Source organism: Polypterus senegalus, chromosome 6 (genome assembly GCF_016835505.1).
Source record: "Polypterus senegalus isolate Bchr_013 chromosome 6, ASM1683550v1, whole genome shotgun sequence".
Taxonomy (NCBI): domain Eukaryota; kingdom Metazoa; phylum Chordata; class Cladistia; order Polypteriformes; family Polypteridae; genus Polypterus; species Polypterus senegalus.
In genome coordinates, this window is record NC_053159.1 from 36,367,621 (window position 1) to 36,395,353 (window position 27,733).

Below are 27,733 nucleotides of genomic sequence, written 5' to 3' on the forward strand. Positions count from 1 at the left end.
TGATTCCCAAGCCTAGTTGTTGTCTTTGAGGAGTTTGCACTTTTTCCATGCATCTGTATGGGTTTGCCATTTGGTTTTCCTTCCACTTTCCATGTACAGGTTAGGTTAACAAATGATCTTAAATTAAGCCCATTTAAGTGTGGGTCTATGTCCGTGAGGGTGTCCTACAATGGATTGGTGTCCTGTTCAGGCTTGTTTTCTGCCTTGTATTTAGTGCTGCAGGGATATGCTCCGATCTTCTAAATTGGATTAAGGGGATTTGAGAATTATGTCCAATGCATTAAATGAAAGAAAGCATTGTCTTTCCAGGGGATATATTACGAGGTGTCACAGCAGCTCAAAGAAGACCTCTGGTAGTACACCTAACAGCACTCAGGTAGAATCACCCTTATGCTAAAGTTTGACAGGTGGGAGTGAGACACTGGGAGTGACTGAGTGAGGCACTGTTCTGACAGTCAGCAACACATCCAAAATCTTTCCTCCTGTATTGACTTCAGAGTCCAGACCAATCCTCAGAACACAACTTAAGTCCTTTAGTGACTTGTTAAGTCTATTGGCATCTCCCGTATGTATACTACTACCTCAACATAGAACTACAAAGTTAAGCAACTGTATAATGCAGTGAATACTGAAACACTAAATCTTATTTATTTATTTAGTTGATGCCTTTTTACACTTACAACTTATAAGTGTATAGTAAATTTGTCTTGTCAGTTTAAATACTTAAAGGGATTTTAGTGGACTGGACTAGCAAACTTCTGCTGTATAGTCCAACACCTTAGCCACTGCATCACTCTACCTGGTTCATTTTATATAGTGCCTTGTAGTAACTTAAAACAACTACCTCTACAAAGTATTTATGAATTAAGCAAATACATAACAGAAAAAGTAGCAAACTTAGAAATGGTCACTGATAAACAAATTATGTGAAGAAATGATATAGTGGCTAAGACAATGAACTTTAAAACTCAAAGGCTGTTGGTTCGGTTCTCACCTCTGACTTAATGAGTGACCCTGAGTCTCCTAACCTGTCTGTGCTGTAGTTCTAAAAATTACAAAATGTATGTGAACAATTGTACTGCTTCTTGAAATTGTGAGCCAATATGACCAAAATGATGGCCAAAAATAGAAATAGTTGTCAGTCTTTTGGAATAAAATGATAGCAATTTCATAATGTGAAATTGTATTACACACTATTAAAACAAGTATTATCCCATGACTATTCACTACACAATAGATGAACAGAAAAAAAAATTAATTTACCATTTAAAGTTGCTACTTTAGCCTAACATTATCTATTTTTTCCTTTGCCCATTCATCAATTTTCTCATCCGTTAGAGAGTGTTAAGGAGCTGCAGCCTTATCCGTTCACAGTGCACTCAAGGCAGCAAGCAACCTTTCATTCAGTGTAGACTGCAGGGGACACACATTTCCGGAAAACTACAGTATGTTGTTTTTATCTTGAACCTAGTGCTAGCCCAAAAACACTCACACGCACTTCAAAACAGATGGGAAAAGGATGTAAAAGAGAACAAATGTCATAGCTTTTAATGTCGATTTAACTTCGTGAAAGAAACACCTATCGCCACAATAGATAGCAGCAGCAGCAGAGAATTGTAGCTGCTCCTTTAATCATCCATCCATCCATTATCCAACCCGCTATATCCTAACTACATGGTCACTGCTGGAGCCAATCCCAGCCAACACAGTGCGCAAGACAGGAAACAAACCCCGAGCAGGGTGCCAGTCCACCGCTGGGCGCGCACATACACACACCAGGCACACACTTGGGACAATTTAGAATCGCCAATGCACCTAACCTGCATGTCTTTGGACTGTGGGAGGAAACCGGAGCACCCGGAGGAAACCCACGCAGACACGGAAAGAACATGCAAACTCCATGCAGGGAGGACCTGGGAAGCGAACCCGCTACCCACTGCGCCACCCATTCCTTTAATCATCTTTTTAAAATAGTATTTACAACATTCACTTAATAAATGATTAATCTTCCATAAAGTATGTCCAACTTTGTTCCTCTAATCAACAAATATTGTTTCTGAGCCTGAGCAGAAACTTTGTTTTCTGTTTTCTCTCTGGATATTACATTTCAAAAGAGTCTTGTTCTGTAGCTCATAAGGTATCTCGTATTTTCAATATATGCCAAAATACTTTTGTGTGAAAATACAAACTAAATCTGTATTTAAATATAAAAATCTACCCAAAACGAGACATGTATAACCAATTAAATCATGAATCACATTGACGTTCTTATTACTAATTATGTTTTCCGCTCATTACATTCAGTTCTTTTGAGTTCCATTTTTCCACGATCAAAAACCCAAATTAATTAGCATCAGATACAAACGCCAATCAGTAGCTTATTCATTCTCTTTTGTTTTTTATTGGTGCTCAGGGTTCGGAAATCAAACTAAAAGTGACCCCAATACTTTATGCCTGAAGAGTCCTCCAACGTTGGCTGGAGTTGACGGTCCTGCGGTAGAAGACTGGGAAAGCTGTTCTTTTAAGATACAAATGACAGTTTCCATTCAACCGGATCCGGCATCCGGGACCTCATAGAATTATTTCGTTAATCCGAAGGCGGACGCGAGTTATCAAATTTATATACACACTGCTGTCCTGAAGGTGGCGATGCTTTCGAGCAGAAAATTAGACGGCTGGTTTAAACTCGGCGCACATTCAGACAGCGCGCAATTTGCGTCCTCTGTTCTGAATGAAATTGTAAAATCTACAAAGGTGGCGATGATCATGATACTCATTTTCGTCATCACTTCTTAGCGTCAGACATCCCGGCGGCTATCACAACAGTTTTAGTGACGCAGCGTTCTCAGGTCTGTGCACATTTCAGATTATTCGCTTCCCTGTACAGAAGAAATCATCTCTACTCTGAAGGAAAGAGGGGGAATTATTTCCGCGAAAGAAGACACCTTCCAAAAGGCGTGATTTGCGTGCCATGATGCGCCCTGTGCAAAAAGTAGTTCCGGGCGGGCGCCGTGTTCCCGGATGTTCGCTGTCGATCGCAGAGCGGACGGGAGACGGTGGAGAAACCGAGGGACGAAACTGACCGATACGCCGGCTGGGGCGCAGCAGGTCCGACTCGTGACAGGCGACGGCGGTGACACCGCAGTGCGAGCGGAGCGCAGTCCAGCCTTGCCCAGCCCCTGAGGGGGGTGGGGGACAAGCAGCGGCGGAGGAGGAGGCGGCGGCGGTGGTGGTGGTAGTGGTGGCAGCGATAGCAGCAGCAGCGGCGGCGGCGGTAGCAGCAGAAGCAGCGAGAGTAGAAAAGAATCCGGACCGGTCCAGCACCACCAACCTGAGTAAGTAAGCGTGCCCGCGCGCGCGCGCGAGCGAAACAGGGGGATGGCAGTTGAAGTGAGGCCTGACAAGAGAGTGCCAGCGAGGGGCGGAGGCGGCCACACGACTCTCGGGGATGGAGAAGGACCAGGCAGGCCTTGCCTAGACTTCGCCTCCTCCCACTCTGTCACGGTGGAACTGTCAGGGGCTACCCTGCCGTGACTTTAAAGCGGCCTGGGGCTATCGAGCTCACCTCTCCGATCGTTCACCCACTCATCTCCTTGTGATGGGCAGTGGCGCGACTCAGGCTTGTCGATGAGTAGGGAGGCGTGTGTGCGTGCGCGTGTTTGCTGACAGGCTGTGCGCGTTTACAGTGACTCAGAGATCCCAGTAACGCGCCGGAGCCCCGCCGGGATCCCCAGCTTTACGTGAAGAGTGCACACAAGGCACCAGGGGGTCGGCTCGGGTCCCAGTTGAAGTCAGTCTAGCGAGTAATGCTGTAGGAGGGCAGCGGCGCCCCATTTCTTTCTCCCGGCAACAACATAATTCGAAAATCAAACTGAAACGCATTTCTATGTCATATTCGTATCCAAGTGTTGAAGTCTACGAAACGCAGCATGTGTGACTGACGGCAGAAGTCCCAAACGTCACCCGCCCCCCGCCAACTTCCCATTACTGTCACCTGTGCAAGGCTTTTGCTACTTTTTAAATGCTCTAGTGTACACTCTTTTTTGTTTAAAGTACAAAGCAAGAAATTGTCCTATATATTTTTAGTAAAAGAATAATCATTTCAGTAGTAAAAGGTTAGTGACCACCTCAAGTGATGAGCTATTGTAATGTCTTCCGGTCTTGCCAAGGCAGAAGACGCACGAGTGGCTTAATAAAAACTTAACAGTGGGAGGAGGAGGACTATTATGAACGTCCAGGTCACTTTGGTCCTTCGTTTATTTCTAAACGTGGACTTCTTCGTGTTAAATGGCGAAGGTATTTTTAATCTTTCATTTTTAAGTAACGTGCATCATTTTGTCATAGTGGGAATCCCCCTTTAAGCAGTAAAATAAAGCAAGGCTTTTGCCCGCCTAAATACTTTAACAGCTAAATTTATTTTCCTAACTATGCAAGAGTGGTGAACTTAATTGTCTCATTTCATTAGTTTTTTTTGGTGAAATAAAAATAACCTAGAGTGCTCGGGCAAGCACTGATTTCTTTTTATGCTTTTTTTTGGTGGCCACATCATCCTTGATGTTTGACAGTATCTGATAAAAGTAATGGGTGTAAGTCCAACCCAACATTTATGCTTTCACACCCATTTTGGGTTTATTTTGGATCAGTAGTAATCCAGCTGTTTTTATGAACTTGTCATATATAATTATAAAACTATTATTTAAAAAAATATTCTCTTATTATTAGGGTGTTTTTGACATTTATAATTTCCTTGGACAATTAACCCAAATGCACATAATGAAATTTAAAGTAGGCAGCCAAATATTAGGTACAAGCAAGTACACACATGACTAGTGAATTCACCAGAAAGTTTGAGTTTAATGAGAAAGTCAGCAGACCTGAGCACTTAAATTTCCTATTGTGGTAGCAGTTTCTGCAAGATGTATCATTTGCAACTGCATACAAGTCATTACTGAAATGTTAGGAAATTTTTTTTTATTGCCAGTTATGATTTTCATAGTCCTTATAATAAGGTACTAATTTAAGATTTATTTTTGATTTTTCAGTGAATTTGCATTTTGTGCATAATTAGTTAAGGACAGCTTTTGTCTAGTTATCCAATTTATACCACATGACTTTTTTTCCCCCAGAAGTAAATAATCACAAACATATATTAAAGAGCTAGGCAATCGTTTGTTTTTTTACTTTTTATACTAATGCCTGTAAGTCTTTTAATATTGAAATTGCAAGTGGATTTTAAAAAAATATTAATAGTAAATCATTTGCATACTTTCTTACAAGTCATAGTAAAGTTTATTTTCACCTATAGTGGGTAGTTTGTTTTGTATCTCTCTCTCTCACTCATTCTCTGATGTTCAGCAGTAGACTTTATATTTCTTGTGTGTGTCTCTATTTATTTTTTTCCAGAAAAAAGTTTGTATTAGGATGTTGGAATATGTTTTTGTATGGTTAGGGTAAACATATTTTTTGCCACAGCTAGTCCATGAAGACATTTATATGTATTTGTTTGGATATTAGGTTATTTTTAAATCTTGTGGTGTAGTGTTGTACAAGTTTCCATACGTGCCCATTGACTTTGTAGGTAGTTATATTGCTTATCTTGTTTAAAAACGTTTTGATAAATGTGATAGGAGTTTTATTCTGGCTTATGGAATAACCATAGACAAAACTATTGCCCTCTAAGGTTGAGATACACTATTGTGCCTTGTTTTTTTTATAAGTTAGCAATTGACATTTTCTATTCAGAACTTATAATTTCTATTATTATGGCCACTATTTAGAATCACCGGTTTTTAAACAAATTACAGGGGTAAGTCTTATCAAACATGCTCCACATATAACAAGCAAAAGAATAAGAAATTCAGTATTTCTATTTCTTAAACATAATGCTGTTAACATCTTGATTCAGAGCACTGCATGAATATATAAGGTACAGAATAACAAACTATCAATAAAAGCATCAAATAATTGCAAACATGTAGAATATTGTAAGATCACATATGATCTTAGAAGAATAATTGACTAAAATGAAAACCCCATGGCAATGTGATTTAAAAAAGAATTAAACAAATAATGTAATCTCTAAAATGAAACCGTGAAGTAGTTGTATAACGAATATATATATAAACTCCTAGGCATCCTTCACACTTCTGCTTCTCCCTGTAATGTAACACAGGTAATACACAGCACTTTCAAATGTATTTAGTGGAATTTATTTATATAACTTTAAAGTAGTGCAATGTGTTTTGAGAAAAAGTAATAGGCTGCAGGTTTTTTGCATGAAAACACATCATCATATACATTACTGCATTTTTCCTGAGGAAAACACACAAGACTGGAAGCCCACACTTTCTACAAGATTTCTTTCATGTTTCTTGTAGATGAAGCATGAGCACATACATGCTCAATGAATTGTGAAGGAATGTGTCTGCCAATAATGCATCTTGAGTATTGCAGTTAACATAAGTGGCAAAATGGGCATCAAACAACCAAAACACTCAACACACATTGCATGGCACAACATGGTGACATATTTTTTCACTAAAAGCCTTTATTTAAGAACTGAATTACTGGCAGAGGTTGGGAGCCTACACTGATAGCACGTTGCCGCATGCACCACATGACAAACCACCTGGATTGGGACCAAAATACAGTACGTAACACTTCACCACCACACTGGAACAGTTTTTTTTTTTTACAGTGGCTGGAGTGCCAATCCTGCCACCAACCCCCAAGTTTTCCCTGTAAGTTGTAGGACTTGCTTGCAGGGCTGGGTGCAGTTTAATGTCCTAGCCAGAACAAAGCAATTGCAGGTTAAGGGTCTTGCTCAAGGGCCCAACGGAGAAGAGTCATTTTTGGCATTTATGGGATTTGAACCTGCAACCTTCTGAATGCCAGAGCAGATCCTTGGCCTCAGAGCCACCACTCCGCCCATTATTAGCAGGTACAAAATAATAAAAACAATAAATAGTACTCTACCTTTACATAGGCATATATCAAGTTCTACTGTATTGAACTGCAAGTCTTCAGAGGTGGATAAAAGGGTAAAATCCTAATACCTCTTTTGCATGACAATAATATGGGTGTTTCCATATGCCAATTTCAAGTAAGTAAATACTTTGAGTATAATGACAGAAAACTCTTTAGAAGAAGTCACAATGAAGGCAGAGAATATAGAATAATTCTTCATTCAGTGAGATACTACAGGTGAAAAAAAGAGGAACTTTTCACTTCTACTTCAGTCCAAGTAGTATCAAAGTATGTTTGTAACCTTGATAGGTCTCATTCTGGATATATTCAGTGCTTTACCTTGAACATGGGAAAGGTGCTATATAAATAAAATGTATTATTATTACCTTAAGACCTGGAGAGATTTAAATTGATGTGAAAACTACGGTGAATGCATGGAGGAGGTCACGAGAGGTGCAGAGTTGCTTAATGTAATGTTACATCTCTATACGAATTGGCATAATTTATAACAAAGTTTCATTTTTTTAGTAGTGTATTCTAAGGAAACCTTTTAAAATTTATTCATGGTTGTAGTAATGTGCCTTTAAAACCTCTATTCCTATTCTTTTGTTAACAATGTACACTTTAACAAGTTTGGGGATGTCAAGACACATGTTATTTTCAGTTGTTGATAGAGAGATATTTATGCTGTATTTCCCACTTTAATTTTCTTGTGTCTTTTTCTTAAAAAGTAAGGTATGATCTCAAATAAAATTAGGAAAGGTTGGAATTGAAGTTTGAGTCCAGGCCAGCAAATGGTCATGACAAGGTTTGCACCCTCCCTGAGCCTTAGTGACATTGGAATTTTTTGAGTTCTATCCAATATTTACCTGTAATTTTATGTTTTTGCATACATAGTTCTTTCAGGTATTGTTCAAGTGTGCCAACAGATGCTTTTTACATTGTTTTGAGGACAAAGCACACTGTTTGTAAAGAACAGATAGGCAGATTATTTCTACAGGGATGAAAAATGAGTTCTAACCCATTATACTATCATGAACATCTGGTAGAATTATTATAAAACATGTTTAACTGGTGGACAGTGAACTATTACTGATTAGAATGGCAAAAAATATACTTGTCAATAACAGTTCCAATTGAACCTTTTTTTCTTTCGCAGACATTCAGTCCGTGCCAGTCTAACATAAAGTCAGATTGCACAGAACAGCTTATGTGTCTCTAGCAGCCTCAGTATCTTTAAAATGCCTTTTCTGTTTTTAGGTAATCCACCTGCCTCTGCATATTTTGAACAATTTTTGGACAGCTTAAATTTTAATAGTGTATACAAGTTATGCCAGGATCTGTCCCCCTGTGGACTGGTATTTTGCTTAGGTCTGTTCCTTCATCTTGCAGGTGGTGACCTCCCATGGTGCCTCCATGCAACGTTTTAGGGCTGAGCCTTTCCAAACTAGATGTAACACCTTACCAACACCACTTACAGACATGTTTAGTTATCCCTTTTCAAGAGGAAGTTCTAGATTTCATTGGAACTTGCTTGAAATTCATTTACGGGTTTATTTTTGCCTGCCCCTTCTCTCAAACAAATTTCCTTGGGAAGACTTTGCGGGAGCATACCTCTTCAGATAATGTAGCTCTCATTTTTAGGAAACAGAGCTCTATCTTCGGGCTGACAGACTCATTTGGTGACCCCTGTGTTTACAATGGGAGCAAGAGAATATGTTTCAGTTATTGAGGGATCGCGCTTCTCAAACTTCTGTGGAAAGGCTATGTCAGGATACTAAAATGTTCTCTATCCTCGTTAGACTTTACTATTTGGCATGCACTGGCTAATGGTTTGGATGAGCAGTATCACCTTAATATCAAAATCATAGTCCTGTCCCTGTAAAAAATGGATTGTTGTTTCATTAAGAAAACCTGAATAAAATTCACTAGAGGAAATATATTCAATCGTGAGATTAGTTAACATATAGGTGTATTGTTAGCAGTTGTGTGGGAATTGTATGCAATTATGGCTGTCAGATGGAAGTGTCAGTATTCAAACATAGTTGGAAAATTTTTTTAAAGAAGGAAAAAGTAGACAGTTGACCGTAAAACAACGGTTGCTTTACCTTCCACTAATTTTGGCTTTGAGTTTTACCAGACAAGCAATACAATGCTATGGTATTTTGAAGATCTGATTTGGCACATCACTTTCACAATCATTCTTTTCATAATTTTTGAAAAATTGAAAGTTTCTGCTGTATCTATAAAGGAGAAAAAAATAACCCATTTAGTTCAATTCTGCCTGTTATTTGTTGATGATTGGCCCACTCCTGACTTCACTCACTAGTGCATGGGCAAAAGCACTTGATGATTTGCACTCTCATCACAAGTTTTAAATAAAATAAAAAAAAATTTGTAATGAAGCTTGACACAAGTAAGTGTTGTTTGTAAAGATTTAAGCTCCTTTTTATGGTTGATTGTATTATTTGCTATTCACAAAGGGAGTTGCTTATCCAGCTGTCAGTATTAGACTGAAGCAAGATGGCTGAGAAGATCCTTCCCCTTTATAGGGTGCACCTGTATGGGATTTTGATTGATTTTATATTTATATGTGTAAAGGTATGATTTTTTTTTCTTGCTTAGATGAGCTGGCTTGCTGTTTCCGCTGCTACTGCCATTAACATATTGTAATAATAAAGTATAAAAATACATGTACATACAAGACCAAGAATCATCAACCTTCATTAGAATATATTAGAATATTTACGTATTTTTAATTTGAACATTCAAGCCTCATTTTTGTTGGCTAATTTAACTAGGACTGTGGAGTTGGTACCCAAGTTCTTTTGACTCCTAACTCCGACCAGTCAATTTATGGTACCACTAATTCCTACTCTGCTGTTTGTAATTTGACTAATTAATTTACTAAGTTGATTGAAAGCACACAACATCCAAGATACAAGGCAATTAATCACTGCCAGCATGAATCATCAGGCTGCTTTTTAGCACTTTTGCTGTAACAATGTTTTTGGGGTTTACAAACACTGAGTAACATTAAAGATTTAAGACTAAACTGAGAAAATTAAATAAAGCTATGTTTTTGACAGAAGTTTATTTGAAAAAATAGTCTAATCGAATAAGTATTTGTTAAATTGGAAATTTTTAAATTTATTTTTAAATTAACATTTAGTTAGGGTCAGAGTCGGTACATTTTTACTCCAACTCCAGTAACCCAATAATTTCTTCTGGTTCCAACACCCTGAATTTAAGTGATTACTGCAACCACTACTTATCCCAGACCATGATAGTGCAGTGGGGGCTAAGTCCTTGGATGGTATTTTCAGTTTACTTAAGTCTACATCCCATCCTTGCCTGTTGTCTGAATGGTGACTGCAGGAATGGGATCAAGAGTATGGGATTGAGGTTCTTGGACTGAGTTGCTTGACTCACTCTTTTGTTAGGATGACGTAATTAGCAATTCAGGAATATCTTGCTGCTTCTCTATAGTGAGAAGTGCCAGGTGGAGTGGCTTGGGGCATGTATTTAAAATGTCCCCTGGGCAACTAACTTGGGGATGTACCAGATACAGCCCCAAGCAAGAGGACAGGCAGATAGATGTGGGACATTTGGAGCAGTTATATCATTAGCCTGGCAATTGAGAGGGAGCTGGAACATTTTTCTAAGAATAGGGTGACTTGGTTCATCCAACTGAGCATTCTGACACTGTGATCCTCACCAGAAAAGCAGAGGGAAAATGAATGCATATGAATGTACGTTAAGTGATTTAATATCATTGTCAGCAGTAAAATAAAGAAATCATCAATTTTAGTTATTGTATGTTTTTAGCATAACATTTTCAGACTCTCTTAATCCAGTTGAAGATTGGCAGGGTAGCTGAAGCCATTCCTGGGAGCACTGGGTGTAAGGCAGAAAACAACCATGTATAGGATGCCAGGGCATTGCAGTGCTTGCTTATACACACTTAACTCACATGCTTGCTTTCACAGGGTCAGTTTGGAATGACCAGTTATTCTAATCTACATGTTTTTGTGGGTTGTGGGAAAAAACCTTGGAGTAAACTTAAAGCTATCATAAAAGTGGTGCCATATATTATTTAATTTCTCTCAGTAGTATTGGTGGTGGTGAAAAATATGGTGGTTCTAAATTTGCAGAATGTTTTTACTTGAAAGTCATCCATGAGAGAGAGATTTACTGATCAAAATACTTGCACTTTTTGGACAAATTTAGAATTTTTTAAACCCTAGATTGAGTAATTAATTGAAGTGGTAATTGACTAACTAATCGGCAAAATATTTGATTATGTAAGTTAGATGTTTTTTGGAATATATAAACACTTTGGACCATTGAAAATTCTTCAGTGTAAAGCTTTTAAATATCATTTATAACTATTACAAACACATTTTGAAATATTTTATTGGGCTTATAAATTGCATTACAATAAAAAATATTTCAGGGAAAATACAATGAACACTATATTCCAAAATTTTTTCATATTAAATGAAATTGATCTCTGCATCACTATACTACCAAGTTCAGAGAGCTACAAGTGTTGATTATTTTGTAGCATAAATGTACTTAAGCAAAATTGTCATTTTGGGAAACGTGTGCAATGGTGTAATGCGCATTGTGAATGTAAATTCTTTAGAACTTAAGTCCTCTGTTTTAATGCATGACTTGCCTCCCACAGAAGAAGCATGCAGAAATGTGCAGAGACCTTTTGTTGGGTTGTGGCTGAAAAGTAGAGAAGGTGTACTTTATGGGGAAGAGCTTGTTACGTTAAGAGTATCTTGTACTTTTTTTAGTCCTTGCATATAGTTTACTTTGAAAATAAGGTTTATAAAATGGTTGTAGAGTCACAAAAAAATCAACAATGCTTTGTTTCATGTTTACAGTACTGTAGTATCTAACCAAGGATAGGACAGCAGGGCAGCGAAGTGAAGTTTGACATTTTTTATTCACTGAGTCCAGTGGTGTAAGGGTAGCCCCTAGCAATCTCCTAACTCAAAGGCTCCCTCATAAGACTTGAACAAATCCAACTACCAAAATAGAAATTTTATTTTTGTAAATAAACAAATGCATTTTGTTAGCTTAAACAAAACTGCGAGAAACCAATGTGTCACATCTTGTAACATTATAAATTACTTAGTGCTGATTACTGAGTTTTTGAGAAAATATTTTAACAGGATGTAGAAAGCTCTTTGCAGGCAGGACTAAAAGATGGAGGTCTATGAGCACTTCACATAGGTGTTCAAGATTCAGCAAGGACTAAATAAGAACTCCACATAGTAGTCCTTACCTGTATTCAGCATTATCTCAGTGATCATGAAGAGCATAATGGTGATTACTGATAAAATGATACTAACAAATGTAAGTTAGCTGTGTCTTGTTCCCAGTTAATATCAATTTAGAGGTGTCACTTGTCATCTGTAAAAGTGAGAAAGTGATTCTGTGGCTGTACTACTGAAAGGACTTCAATTCTCAACTGTCAGCAATAGTGTGCAAGGGCCAATGGGAGATTAGTGCATGATTTAAAAGAGTTTTTGTTTCAGACTTCAGCTCGAAATGATTTGTAAAAGAATAACTTCAATAGTGTTTGACAGATAGACATATGACATGACTGCACTGAAACACTATGTGATACTGGCTTGGTTTTTGTTTGAAGACTATGTGTATCTGCATGTGATATAATTTATATGGCAATTATGTGTATATCTTGACTAATAACATTCTCTGTGCCTAATTTATAATCGGACTTTACTGATTACCAAAGAGTATTTCATACACTTACCACTAGCCATTAAGTAGTGAAAAGTCAAGCAAAATGACATCTTTTATTGGCTAACTAAAAAGATTACAATATACAAGCTTTCGAGGCAACTCGGGGCCCCTTCTTCAGGCAAGATGTAATCACTAGCCATTACACTAGCCATTAATAAAGATCTGCCGGCTTCATACTCAGGTGGAAATGGTGATATACAGTAATTTTAAAGTAAATAAATAAACAAAAACATTGAGCTATGAAAATATTCTATTATTATAATGCAAATGTCACAACAGTTTTTCCCTGATTTGCAACATATTGGATAGGTGGCACCACATACGTATTAAATTTCTGCCTCACTTTAAACTCAGTGTTGCCAGATCGTGCATCAACTCTATATGACAGTAGGATTCATTTGTGTGGGTTTAAGAAATGGATGAATGGAAGTTTAGAGCATTCAGGACCATCTATAATGCATACAGTGAGTTTAAGAAGTATTTGACCCCCTCTGGAAAGACAACGTATTTCCATCTTACATCGTTACAACCTATAAAAATCACAAATGCAGAGTGAACTTTTATTTCTCTGTGTACATATTTTGAACCATTTAGAGCTTGAAGGCTTTCGTTTGTGAATTGCAATTTTAAGATCACACCACAAATTTTTGTTCAGATTCGGACTCTGGCTAGGCCACTGCAAAACCTGGATCTTCTTTTTGTCAAACCATGCTTTGGTTACTTTTGCACAGTCTTTTGGGTCATTGGATATTGTAGTCTTGGTGTGCATCCACTCCAGCTGCAGATACTGAGCTTTGCAGGTCATTGAGAGTCACCTTAGGATTTGCTCTTACTTCTCTGACAAGTTTTCTTGACATTTTCTTTGTTATTTTAACAGTGTGGCCAGTTCTCTATGCTACCAGTTGTCTTCCACTTCGCTATAATGGCCTTCACATTTGACACATTGAGGCTAAGGAGCTTGGACATCAAATAAGCCACTTGTATCCATTTCTGAGTTGTATGTTCCTAAGAACTGGCCTAAATAATCACTTATAGACCAGACAATAAGCTAGAGGATCAATTGCTTGATTGTTTACACCTGTTTTCATTACCTTTTGCATTGTTACCAATTTTACAGTCTTTAAGCCAGGGGTTCCCAAACCTTTGGACGTCAAGTACCACTTGAGGTTAAGTGAGTTGCGTTGTGTACCACCCACACCTTGTTGAAAGGGAGGGAGAGCTGTAAGGGTGGGGGGCAGCTGTAATTCTAAACTGCCCTGAAATCTGAATACAAGTTAAAGAATTGGAAGAAATTATGCATAAAATGAATGAAAAAATTTGTGCATGTACATAAATTGATAAATTCCTCCCCGAAACGAAATCCTGCCTTCGGCCTGTATGTGACGCAGTTACCGAAGACGAAATGGCATCGACTTTGTGCTTAGATCTAGTGACTACGATGCGATACAGCGGCAGTGCACGTATAACAACAAACGTGAGCGGTTTCTGTGAGGCAGAGTTACCGCAGACTAAATAGTGTCGGCGTTGTGCTTTCATCTAGTGACCAAAAGCTCAAACAGTGAAGAAGTATAAGTTGACTTCCGCGAAACTAAATTATGGTAGCGTTAAATGAACTAAATACTGATTTGAATAATAGGTTTTATTTATTCAGATGACGAAATTTTACACCACACTAAATCTGGGAAACCACATATTATTGTATTTAAACAGGCTTGTCATAAAGGGTTTTGCACAGATTAATTAAATTTTTCAGGGACCGCGATGTGTACCACCTGAAAAGGCTCTGCGTACCACAGTTTGGGAACCACTGCTTTAAGCTATTAGGGGGTTGTATACTTATTAAACAGCTGATTTCACCAATATGATTTTATTGTTGCAGAATAATTTGTTTTTCAGACTTGTTTTTGTGAAAATTTATTGTCCAAGAGCCCCTCATTTATATGCAACAATATGAAAGTAAAGATGCATTTTCAAAGAAAAATATTACAGGAAATTTAAACTTTGTCTAGGGGGTCAAATACTTTTTCAATCCACTGTATGTCACCAATGTAATTTCTGAAACCAGTTATGCCAAATACAGTGTGCATATATGTGTTTTGGGGTGTGAGGGTGGGGGAGGAAGGTTGACAATGGTACCTTCTACCTTATCCTCTAGCACATACATACACTGAGACTAAATTAATTATACTTACCAGTTCACCCTACCTGCACATCATTTGCTTGTGTTTAACTTTGCCTTCTTGTTTCTTCAGGTGAGATCTTGACTTGCATATGCAGTCTCTTTGCAGAGTTTGTGTGTTCTCCCTGTGAGTTTTCAGGCCGCCTCTGTGCAGCTGTTATTTGCATACCCGTCAGTGCTTTGACATTCCAAAACTTGCCTGATCGTTACAATATTTTTTGTCTATTAAAACTTTTAAATGTAATTTTAATCAAGAACACTTTGTTTCATATAATTTAATATCCATTACATTTTTGCATGTAGCTGTAGTAGAAGTTCTTACGTTTGTAGACAGTGTCAAACCTGCTTTTTAGTTCATTTTGGGCTGTACTTAGCCAATTAGCTGTGGGTGCAGGGAAGGAAACAGCCTTGAACAGCAGGAGCCTTAATCTAAAGGCATTTTCACATTCAATCTATATATGCTTTATACAGATTAAGAGTAAATGATTACTTACTTGTTTTAATCTCCATTTAGTTCAGTTGCATTTTACACTGCAAATGTTCTGACAAGCCAGAATCAACAATAAATGCACTGTGGATGTATTGTGGACTTTCTTCTTTGGGCAGAAACAAGTTTCTCTTGGGAAGAATCATGACAGCTCAACAAGAGCTGCATTTGTGCACCACTGCCTTTGCAGTAATTCTGTGGTTTGTTTACAAAGCTCAGCTGTGCGAGCAGAATACCTATATGATAACTAGAATAGTACATAAAAATGCATTTGTATATTACAGAAAAGACAAATTTCATCTTGGTGACTGTATAGTAAGTTCTGTTGAGGGCACACAGTTATGCTGTTCAGTTTCATTTAGACAGTTAACATATTGGTTATTTTAATTTCACTGAATGATGTGTACTTACACTCCAACAGCCTAATGTCACTTCAGTTTAGTTTTCTCAGATCACATGCCTACTGTCTTTAGCACAGGACATAATTATTAATAGTGTTCATGTTGAAATGTTTAATCTCGTAGTCCTTAAGGTTTTTTGGCATTATTGCACCAAAATTGCAAAACTAAATATAAACAAGTATTATTCTGCTTGTTTAGTAAAGGAGCTGCTAATGGCTGAAGAGTAATGATTATAATGTCACGTTCCATTTACCTTGGAAGTCAAATGTCAGAGCTGGGAATGATGTCACACCTGAATTGAATGTGTACTAGTAAAGCATTTGTAAAACCAATATGGACGCCTCCAGGAAAACGTTTGTTGTGCCTGCTCTTTTGGTTGATTGATAATGCATTTATATGGGATTTTGGCCTTCCAAGCATGGTAGCAAAATGTCCACAGGTAGAAGTTGGACAGTATTGTTTTTATGACTAATTTTAATGAAACACATACAGACAGAATTCCTAAATGCAGTGTAATACTACAGCTTTCACTTACTGTTGATGCATGGTGCAGCACTCTTGGGTTTTGAGGTTGATATTGGTAGAACTCACCTGAGTTTCTGAGTTGGAAGCCTGACTTGTGAGGCATTCCAGTTGAACATTCTTTCTTGGAACGCAGAAATGCTGTCTTCCCACTTCAAATGTAATGCAGAGTTACAAATGTTTAAAAGAAAGTCTTTAGATGAATAAAGGCCTTTGTTTCATGCCAATATCAACTAAATAAAAATACAAAATTTAAGCATGCACCTCATGCATTAATGACTATATACCTGTACAGTAAGTCACAAAATTGAGTACACCCCACACATTTTTGTAAATATTGTCTTTTCATGGGACAACACTGAAGGTATGACACTTTGATACAATGTAAGGTAGTCAGTGTACAGCTTGTACAGTGCATCCGGAAAGTATTCACAGCGCATCACTTTTTCCACATTTTGTTATGTTGCAGCCTTATTTCAAAATTGATTAAATTTATTTTTTTCCTCAGAATTTTACACACAACACCCCATAATGACAACGTGAAAAAGGTTTACTTGAGATTTTTGCAGATTTATTAAAAATAAAAAAATTGCACATGTACATAAGTATTCACAGCCTTTGCCATAAAGCTCAAAATTGAGCTCAGGTGCATCCTGTTTCCGCTGATTATCCTTGAGATGTTTCTGCAGCTTAATTGGAGTCCACCTGTGGTAAATTCAGTTGATTGGACATGATTTGGAAAGGCACACACCTGTCTATAGAAGGTCCCACAGTTGACAGTTCATGTCAGAGCACAAACCAAGCATGAAGTCAAAGAAATTGTCTGTAGACCTCCGAGACAGGATTGTCTCGAGGCATAAATCTGGGGAAGATTACAGAAAAATTTCTGCTGCTTTGAAGGTCCTAATGAGCACAGTGGCCTCCATCATCCATAAGTGGAAGAAGTTCGAAACCACCAGGACTCTTCCTAGAGCTGGCCGTCCATCTAAACTGAGCGATCGGGGGAGAAGGGCCTTAGTCAGGGAGGTGACCAAGAACCCGATGGTCACTCTGTCAGAGCTCCAGAGGTCCTCTGTGGAGAGAGGAGAACCTTCCAGAAGGACAACCATCTCTGCAGCAATCCACCAATCAGGCCTGTATGGTAGAGTGGCCAGACGGAAGCCACTCCTTAGTAAAAGGCACATGGCAGCCCGCCTGGAGTTTGCCAAAAGGCACCTGAAGGACTCTCAGACCATGAGAAACAAAATTCTCTGGTCTGATGAGACAAAGATTGAACTCTTTGGTGTGAATGCCAGGCGTCACGTTTGGAGGAAACCAGGCACTGCTCATCACCAGGCCAATACCATCCCTACAGTGAAGCATGGTGGTGGCAGCATCATGCTGTGAGGATTTTTTCAGTGGCAGGAACTGGGAGACTAGTCAGGATAAAGGGAAAGATGACTGCAGCAATGTACAGAGACATCCTGGATGAAAACCTGCTCCAGAGTGCTCTTGACCTCAGACTGGGGCGACGGTTCATCTTTCAGCAGGACAACGACCCTAAGCACACAGCCAAGATATCAAAGGAGTGGCTTCAGGACAACTCTGTGAATGTCCTTGAGTGGCCCAGCCAGAGCCCAGACTTGAATCTGATTGAACATCTCTGGAGAGATCTTAAAATGGCTGTGCACTGATGCTTCCCATCCAACCTGATGGAGCTTGAGAGGTGCTGCAAAGAGGAATGTGCGAAACTGGCCAAGGATAGGTGTGCCAAGCTTGTGGCATCATATTCATAAAGACTTGAGGCTGTAATTGCTGCCAAAGGTGCATCGACAAAGTATTGAACAAAGGCTGTGAATACTTATGTACACATGATTTCTCAGTTTTTTTATTTTTTATAAATTTGCAAAAACCTCAAACTTTTTTCACCTTGTCATTATGGGGCATTGTATGTAGAATTCTGAGGAAAAAATGAATTTAATCCATTTTGGAATAAGGCTATAACATAACAAAATGTGGAAAAAGTGATGCGCTGTGAATACTTTCTGGATGCACTGTATAACAGTATAAATTTGCTGTTAAAATAACTCAACACACAGCCATTAATGTCTAAACTGCTAGCAACAAAAGTGAGTACACCCCTAAGTGAAAAATGTCCAAGTTGTGCCCAAAGTGTCAATATTTTGTGTGGCCACCATTAGCACTGCCTTAACTCTCTTGGGCATGGAGTTCACTAGAGCTTCACAGATTGCCACTGGAATCCTCTTCCACTCCTCCATGACGACATCACGGAGCTGGTGGATATCAGAGACCTTGCGCTCCTCCACCTTCCGTTTGAGGATGCCCCACAAATGCTGAATAAGGTTTAGGTCTGGAGACATGCTTGGCCAGTCCAGCACCTTTACCCTCAGTTTCTTTTTGTGTTTGGGATCGTTATGTTGGAAAATTGCCTTGTGGCCCAGTTTCCGAAGGGTGGGGATCATGCTGTGCTTCAGTATGTCACAGTACATGTTGGCATTCACGGTTCCCTCAATGAACTGTAGCTCCCTAGTGCCGGAAGCACTCATGCAGCCCCAAACCATGACACTCCCACCACCATGCTTGACTGTAGGCAAGACACACTTGTCTTTGTACCCCTCACCTGGTTGCCGCCACACACGCTTGACACCATCTGAACCAAATAAGTTTATCTTGGTCTCATCAGATCACAAGACATGGTTTCAGTAATCCATGTCCTTAGTCTGCTCGTCTTCATCAGACTGTTTGCGGGCTTTATTGTGCATCATCTTTAGAAGAGACTTCCTTCTGGGACAACAGCCATGCAGACCAATTTGATGCAGTGTGAGGTGTATGGTCTGAGTACTGATAGGCTGACCCCCCACCCTTTCAACCTGTGCAGCAATGCTGGCAGCACTCATACGTCTATTTTCAAAAGACAACCTCTGGATATGATGCTGAGCATGTGCACTCAACTTCTTTGGTCGACCATGGCGAGGCCTGTTCTGAGTGGAACCTGTCCTATTAAACCGCTGTGTGGTCTTCGCCACCATGCTGCAGCTCAGTTTCAGGGTGTTGGCAATCTTCTTATAGCCTAGGCCATCATTATGTAGAACAACAATTCTTTTTTTCAGATCCTCAGATAGTTCTTTGCCATGAGGTGCCAGGTTGAACTTCCAGTGACCAGTATGAGAGTGTGTGAGAGCGATAACCCCAAATTTAAAATGCCTGCTCCTCAATCACACCTGGGACCTTGTAAATACTAATAAGTCACATGACACCGGGGAGGGAAAATGGCTAATTGGGCACAATTTGGACATTTTTCACTTAGGGGTGTACTCACTTTTGTTGCCAGCAGTTTAGACATTAACGGCTGTGTGTTGAGTTATTTTGAGAGGACAGAAAACTTAACACTGTTATACAAGCTGTACACGGACTACTTGATATTGTATCAAAGTGTCATATCTTCAGTGTTGTCCCATGAAAAGATATAATCAAATATTTACAAAAATGTGACAGGTGTACTCAGTTTTGTGAGATACTGTATATAGTAAATGTTAATTAATATTTCCCATGAGTTCCAATCATGCTTTAAGAGTGGTTGCATTAAGCGGCCACCCCACCTGTCTACATCATTGTTGCTGTGTAAGACTAGAGGGTGTGATCATAGGCTACACAGGGCAGTGATTTCACACCAACTCTGTATGTGGTTGGTTTGATTTACCTGATGTCTTAAGGTGATTTTAAAAAATGTACACATGTAATACTACTTAATCATTAACCATGAAATTGATAGATGAGTCTTTTATGAGAAATAAGTGATATTTAGCTGTGATCCCAATTCATTAATTTAAACTTGACTCAGATGTAAGGTTATGATGAGTTTAAGAAGATTGCAGACTACAGAATGGAACAACGAATAAGTGCTAGGTAGACTATAGTGCTAATGTAAGTGCAACAAACAAGTCAGGAAACAAGGCGCCATCGCATCACCTTCTTTTGGCTCCATGATTGGCACCGTGTGGGGCCATAACAAAATAATGTGCAGATTTCAAGGCAATGATTGATTCCAGAATGGCAGTTTTTAAAGCAAGTGAGCTGAATGTGTCATACTGGCCATGTTCCAGTCTGAACTATAACATACATTAAACTTGAAAACTGTTAAATTCATAAATAAAGATGCCATCTCAACATTATTTAGGCAGATAATTGTAATTTTACACTAATTTACATGTTTATATTGTATAGCTAAGCTGTAATTTATTTTGCGTCTTTCATAATGCAGTGTGTTGCAAACATCACCACACTGTTGCTGGTCAGGAACCTTTCTTAGATTGAATGGTGTGTTATTAGAAAATATTAAAAAGTGGTTTAATGAGAGTGCTTGTGCTTTGTAGCCCTTGAGTTGTTTCTCTAGGTATACATACTAAACAGAGGTGTGAATATCCCAACATGGTGCATCTGGCTTTTACATGGGCTTAGTGTTCTCTGTCTGGCTATTTATGAAAATTAAAAAAAATGCTTTTCACACTTAATTATCTCTTTTATGGTTTCTGGTTACTTAACGTGTTCTGTTGCGTGGAGGATGGGGACAATGAGCTGTTTAAAAAATTACCTAAAAGCAGTTCTGATCCCCATTCACACATTCACCCTTCTGTATAAACTTTGCAAGTTTTCTCTGTGGGGCGTCTTTGTTTTTTTCCCAAATTAAGACATATTGGCTAACCTGACTGGTGACTGAGTGTGGTGTTGGACCCCAAACTGAATTGGATTTTGTGGGCTAATAAAGCATAATACACCTTGCATTCTTTGCAAAGATATAGTAAACAGGAATCATGAGTAAATGTTTAATGATGATTATAATTTCACTGAATTTTGTGATTATATTAGGCTAGTCAGATTACAGTTAACTGTTACCTCTGTGTCCCCAGTAGGCTGTTCCTATACAATTTAAGTTAGTACAGATCTGAATGTAACCCCAGTGCATCAATCAAGGTTGAACGTAAGTGTCCTAATCCTTGCAAAGTCATTTATATTACTTAAGGGTTTCCATCCTTCTAAAACTTCTAAGGATAAAGTGGATTAATTGTATCTATGCATTACTGTTACGTGCTCGTTTTTTTCCTACTGTAGAGTTGTATGTGTGCATGCCAAAGAAAGCATGTTTATTGCTAATACAAAAGCAGCAGGTCTGAATAGGTTCCTTTAAAAACCCATAGTTTGACAGGGAAAATGCATATATTATGCAAAATATATCAATGTAGTACACAAATTACACAGTTAACGATCAGAAAGTGCAAATATAATCGATTTTAATGTTGAAAATATTCATTCCTCCTCTTCATTTTTGTAACCTGTTGTCATTTTTTCACTTCCTTTCATCATAACTCTGCTCATAAAGAAATTGACAAATTAGTCTACTTCTACATAACCAAAAAACAAAACAAAAAAAAAAAAACAAAATCTGCATTGGTTCCAAGGCTAAAAACAGCATTTTCCAAACTGTGTAAAAGTGTTGCACAATTCCTCCTTGAATAAATTAGATATTTTTTCAGTTTTAGGTAATTTAGGACATTTTTGCCGATTTATGGAAGGTGGGTTAGGAGTTTTACAATGGTGTAAAATAAGTCAGTCAATGAGCAGTGTAGTGTAGAATATCACAATAAATGTTTATTTGCATAATTTTATTTCATCTGGTATTAATCCAAATAATACTTCTAAAGGATTTGTAGTAAGTGTAAATTTAACATTGTCTGACAGGTAAGCAAATATTTTCCCTGCAACCATGTAAATGTTAGACATTCCAAAGCATACAAGCTAGAAAGGACATGGGCATTGTCCATAGTTTGTCTTGCCTCAGATAGATTTTATGTAATTTTACTCAAGGTAGGTATGTGCGATTTACAGTTTTTAGCTAAATTACACCATACTTTGCAGAGATCAATGAAGAATGTCTCTTGTGGATGGCTAAATTCTAATTTTGATTTCAGAATCTAGTCTCAAGGTCCCATTCCTATTTTTCCCTAAGGTCATTCAAGTCATCCTAGATAGATGGTCTGAAAATACTACATGTATATCCATCGTTATTATGTAGTTTCGTGTCATGCTTGATATTGACGGGAGCCTGTGAAGTTGGAAATGATTCATATTTACAGTATGCAGATTTATTTATTTATTTATTTATTTTTTCCCCATTCAGCCCTTTGGAGTTTTTTTTTTTTTTCTGTTCTCCCGGCCATCGGACCATATTCTTTGTTATTTAGTATTGCCTAATCTTATTTTTAGATTTTTTATTTTTTATAAACTTTTCTTTCTTCATCTTGTAAAGCACTTTGAGCTACATCATTTGTATGAAAATGTGGAAGATTACATTTGAAACGTTGTTGTCCAAAGGATGAGTACATGTTGTCTGTGTATAGGAAAATTGTGTAAAGGTTCAGGTTCCTAGTGACATCCATGTATAAAAACTGCTGTGGAAGATAAAAAAGGCTAGAGAATATAATTATGTGGGTTGGGAGCAGCAGAGAGTAGCATCTTGGTCTTAAAATATCTTGTACATTAGTACCTTATTTTGAGCAATGTATCTTCTGATTTCTAGCAAAATGGAGAAACTTACCAGTGACCTGTAGTACAGAGCACAACATACAGAAAGAAGTTTGTATCATATTTGCCTTCTGTGGCCAGCCAGGTTGGTGTGGTTTAATAAACGTTAGTTTTATTTCACCATATCTTAAAGTATGTGTGTTTGCTACCCATTAATTAAAGCGGAAGTTAGGTAGTGCCACGCTCCCCTCTGCTTTAGATACTGTCAAGTTAAATACATGGCCGTTTCCACATGAAGAAAGTTATGATTTTTCTCATCCTTCACTCTAAATTACTTGGGGTAAGTAACATATAAAAAATAATTTTGTTTTTGAGTATTCCTTTAATGTCAAGCTTTATGCTCTCCATTTTCTTTAATGCAGAAATTTAAATACTGTATATACTCATGTTTAAGTTTTCCCACGGATTAGTCTGGGCTTGATTTTACTGTATAATTTCCGGTATTTTATAATATCGGTCGTATAAGTTGAATGTGGAAAAATCACGCTATTGGTCCAAGAGATTGATATGCTAACACCCACCTGAGAGAGTAACCACAGAGCACACTGCCTTTTTTTTTTTTTTCCCCTATTTATTGTGCCTACGTGACCACACAGTAATACCCAAACTATTCTGAAGTGACATTTGCACTGTTTTGTATTTTTTTTGTATCTCACACCCTCATACATCTTTATCGTAAGAGCATCCCTTATCTATGATGGAGTGTTCGATCAGAAGAAAATATGAAGCTGGTTTTAAATGAAAAGTGGTGAAAGAAATTGGTAACTGTGCTGCTGCAACAAAATTTGATGTGTCCGAGAAACTGGTGCAAGATTGAAGGAAGCAAGCAGATATAAAAAAAAAAATAATTGTTACATTTTTGAACGGTCGTGTAAGTCGGGGTCTGATTTTTACGATCAATTTTTTCAGGTTTCAAGACCTGACTTATACGCGAGTATACCAGTGCTTCTCAATTATTTTCTGTCATGCCCCCCCTAGGAAGAAGAAAACATCTCGCGCCCCCCGCGCGACTATAAATAGTATCATTTGTCTATAAAATTGTTATAAGTACACCTCTGCATAACAATGTATCCTTATTAACGTATAAGAGAATAAAAAAAGAAAGAAATATGGACCAATTTACAACAAAGAATAGCTTTATTAAATGTAACAGAAAAGATTTAAAGTGCATTCTAAATTAAAAAAAAAATTAAAAGAAAAATAAAAAAGCATGTTCCCCGAGGTCAAACGCGCCCCCCCTTGATGGAGCCACGGGGCGCGCCCCACTATTTGAGAAACACTGGAGTATACTGTATATGGTATATCTTATAGTTACTTATAACTATATTACCTTAGTGTTTTAACTGACCTCTAAATTAATGAATGACTGAATCAGACTTTTCTCTTTTGTGAAGCCATGTGTTTTGTTGCTGATGGGGTCAGGTACCAGTTCTTTTGCCATTTTACAAAAATCTTTCTCTTTGTCTAAATTGAAAAAATCGAATACTTAAATAAAGGCCCACTTTAATTTAATTAAGCGTTATAATTGTTCTCATTTAGCTGCAGTGTAATTACTTATTTACAGTTAGGCTTAAAACATGCAAGAATATATTCTGATATATTCTTCTGTACTGCTGTGTAGATTGTTTATATATGCAATCTTTGTACTACTATGCATAGCTTCATATTATTAAGGTTACAGAAGTAGTAGAAGGGAAATGGAGGCTTAACATATCAATATTTTGTTGTGCATGTGTTCACATTTCTAGGGATCATTATTTTGTACTAAATAGCTGAAAGCCCTTGATTAATTTTAGATAATCTGTGATTTCCTGCCACAGAGTCAGTCCCTTGTGCCCATCATTTGTATTGTTTTTTACATGAGTGTGCTACCCATGCTTTTTATTGAGATGTTTTGTTTGCTTGGAGGCTAAGATGCAGAAACGGATGAACAAGATCTTCAGTCACTTTTAAAAATGTGACCGAGTAACTCCCACACTAAAGCAAGATGGCAGATGATCACAGTGTTTTGTTTTTGTGAAATCATTAGGGGGCTTGCACTGTCTCTCTCTTTTAAATTTAAATGTTTAATCCAATAAAATAATACTAGCGGAAACCCAGTTGTGAATAGATGTTTTGGTGGTGTCGAAAGGTCTAACCCTAGAAAAAGCCATGTAAAACTGACCGTGGCTGAAGACTGGTTGTTAGAATTATTATGAAGAGTAAACAGCATGTGGGTATGAGGACGGCCGCTCTGCTGAAATTCGATTATGTAAATATAATCAATAACAACCTCAAACAGATGTTGTAGAATGTCTCTTAAGTAATTCCTGCAGCTTAATCCAAAAGACTCCTACTACAATATCAGGTTTGTGCTCTGGTCTTTGGGTAACCAACAGTGCATGTAGAATTTCCGGCCAAGCAGGATTACATGTTAAAGTGATAAATAAATGAGGCTGTCCGAATTTCCGTACTGTGGCCATGGCATCCTGATAGTTTTGTTGCATGTATCTTGGACTTCCTGGAAATGTGGACGGTAATATGATGATTTTGTCTACACGTACGTTATTTTCAGCGTTTGCTTGCAGTGCGTCTGACAGTCCTTTGTATTGTTCCACGCGCAAATCTTGTTGATCTAATCTGAGATAGTTGAGACACGCGCCCTCTGTTTTAACATACGCATCTACGACGTACTGTTGGAATAATTCGCCGCTGGAGTGCAAAATACTAAATGTATTCCTCATTGCTAATCTGTACGCGTAAAATTGGCATTGAGTAAGCCTTCTTTGCTTGGCGGTTCTTTTATCGGGAACTTGTTGTAAATCTTTGTGCCAGCCAATGTTTCTGCAAGGGAATAAAAGTGGGTAAACCATAGGATCGCAATTCATATTGAGTGTGGAAATCTGTTTACAGGAGTTGCCTATGGGACAGATGCAAATGGTCCCTTTCGGCAGGCGGTTCGCCATCTTCTCCGACGAAAATCGCTGCAACATTGGTATGACATGTCAGGGCATTGTATCGTTGTAAATCCTGCTTAGGGTTTTCCTCGAAAAGCATTCGTACAGATGCTGTTGGATTGGACTGAGCGATTTCATGCATGTGTTTGTATAATTTAGCGAAGGGTTTGATGGGTCTGAGCATGGAATCTAGCTGGAGAAGTAAATTTTCGCTGCATGTAGAGTTTGCTTTATTTTGTAAGCATACTGCAGAAGCTTGGTGAGAAATGCCATGTTGGCTGCGTGTGGGCGGGACCGGTTTTGAGGTGGAAGCAGGACGATGGTCCTAGCTTCCTAGCTCTGATGGTATGAATCGGGGTTTTGTAGACAAAGGATTTTCCTGTTCCTGCAGGACCATCTAAGAAGAAGCATGTTTGTCGCGGATGGGAATCGCTGTATGCAGCATGTAAACATGTGTTTGGTGATGTGTTGGGGGATGCCTCGAGAGCGAGGGTGGACGCGGGAGGAGGGTTAGAGTTGGCAGGTGGGGGTCTGTCGTGCGTATCCCATGACGCGGGAGGTGGGTTAGAGTTGGCGGGCGGGGCTCTGTCATGCGTATCCCATGGTGAGGCTATACTATATATATATATATATATATATATATATATATATATATATATATATATATATATATATATATATATATATATATATATATATATATAGACTAGCAGAATACCTACACTTCACAGCGGAGAAGTAGTGTGTTAAAGAAGTTATGAAACAGAAAAAAATCACGTAACATGATTGTTGATGTAATGTTTTGTCATTGATATGAGTGTTGTTGTCATATCTATATATATATATATATATAAATATAAAAGGCAAAGCCCTCACTGACTGACTGACTCATCACTCTGATATATAATATGTGTATATAGATATGAAGATATGTATGTGTGTGTGTGTATATATATATATATATATATATATATATATATATATATATATATATATATATACACACACACACACATACATACAAAGATACACACAGGTATATATATACAGTAATCCCTCCTCGATCGCGGGGGTTGCGTTCCAGTCCCCCCCGCGATAGGTGAAAATCCGCGAAGTAGAAACCATATGTTTGTATGGTTATTTTTATATATTTTAAGCCCTTATAAACTCTCCCACACTGTTTATAAATATTCCCCTCAGAGTTATACAGCATAATCCCTTTGTATTCTCTTAGATATTAGGTAAGATTCATTGAAATTATGTATATAAACACACTTTATATACAGTAAAACCTAAATATTATTTTAAAGATATTGAGTGTCTCCGATATCACATATGTTACAGCCATTACGATAGACGGGCCACCAGCAATAAATACGTACAATGCAAGAAAAATAGTATACAGTAAATGTGTGTACAGTGACACTAAACATACGTACATGTACTAAGTACTGTAAGTAGAAAATTAATTATGGTTACTCACCAACAATGACACGATAACTTGTCCGATAACAATGAGTTTAATTTTACTGCACAACAAAGGAGAGAGTTACAGCCCTTAAAGGAGCCACTTCAGGCGATTGTGTAGCACTGCCGTTGTTCTTCTTCTGGCAGTCTTCAATCCAAATCCCTAAAGCAGATTCCATCCAGACTACTGCCTTATTACATCCACTTACAACTCGTTTTGCACCCTGGTTAAAAGGACACTGCGGCCATAGATCTTATATTCCTTTCCTACTTTTTAAATAAAAGAATCGTAGCCTTCAACAAATCCAAAACATTTACCTTTTCGGCAATCGTTAACATCTTCCGTTTGCGCTTGGGCACGGCCCCTGAAGCAGTCGCAGATCATTTTGGAGCCATAATGAAGGGCTTGACTATG

At 38.1% G+C, this 27,733-nt stretch overlaps 1 protein-coding gene across 3 annotated transcripts in view; it reads left to right on the forward strand.

Annotated features, from left to right (window-relative positions):
- Nucleotides 1-2,695: 2,695 nt before the first annotated feature.
- The window catches only part of foxj3 (forkhead box J3), a 185,998-nt gene continuing 160,960 nt past the window's right edge, over nt 2,696-27,733 (forward strand). For 2 of the 3 annotated variants that reach the window (XM_039755828.1, XM_039755829.1), the window contains exon 1: nt 2,699-3,335. The gene's annotated coding sequence lies outside the window, so the exon portion shown is untranslated. Of the gene's footprint in view, nt 3,336-27,733 lie in introns of all 3 variants that reach the window. The other variant, XM_039755830.1, reaches the window with a different exon arrangement.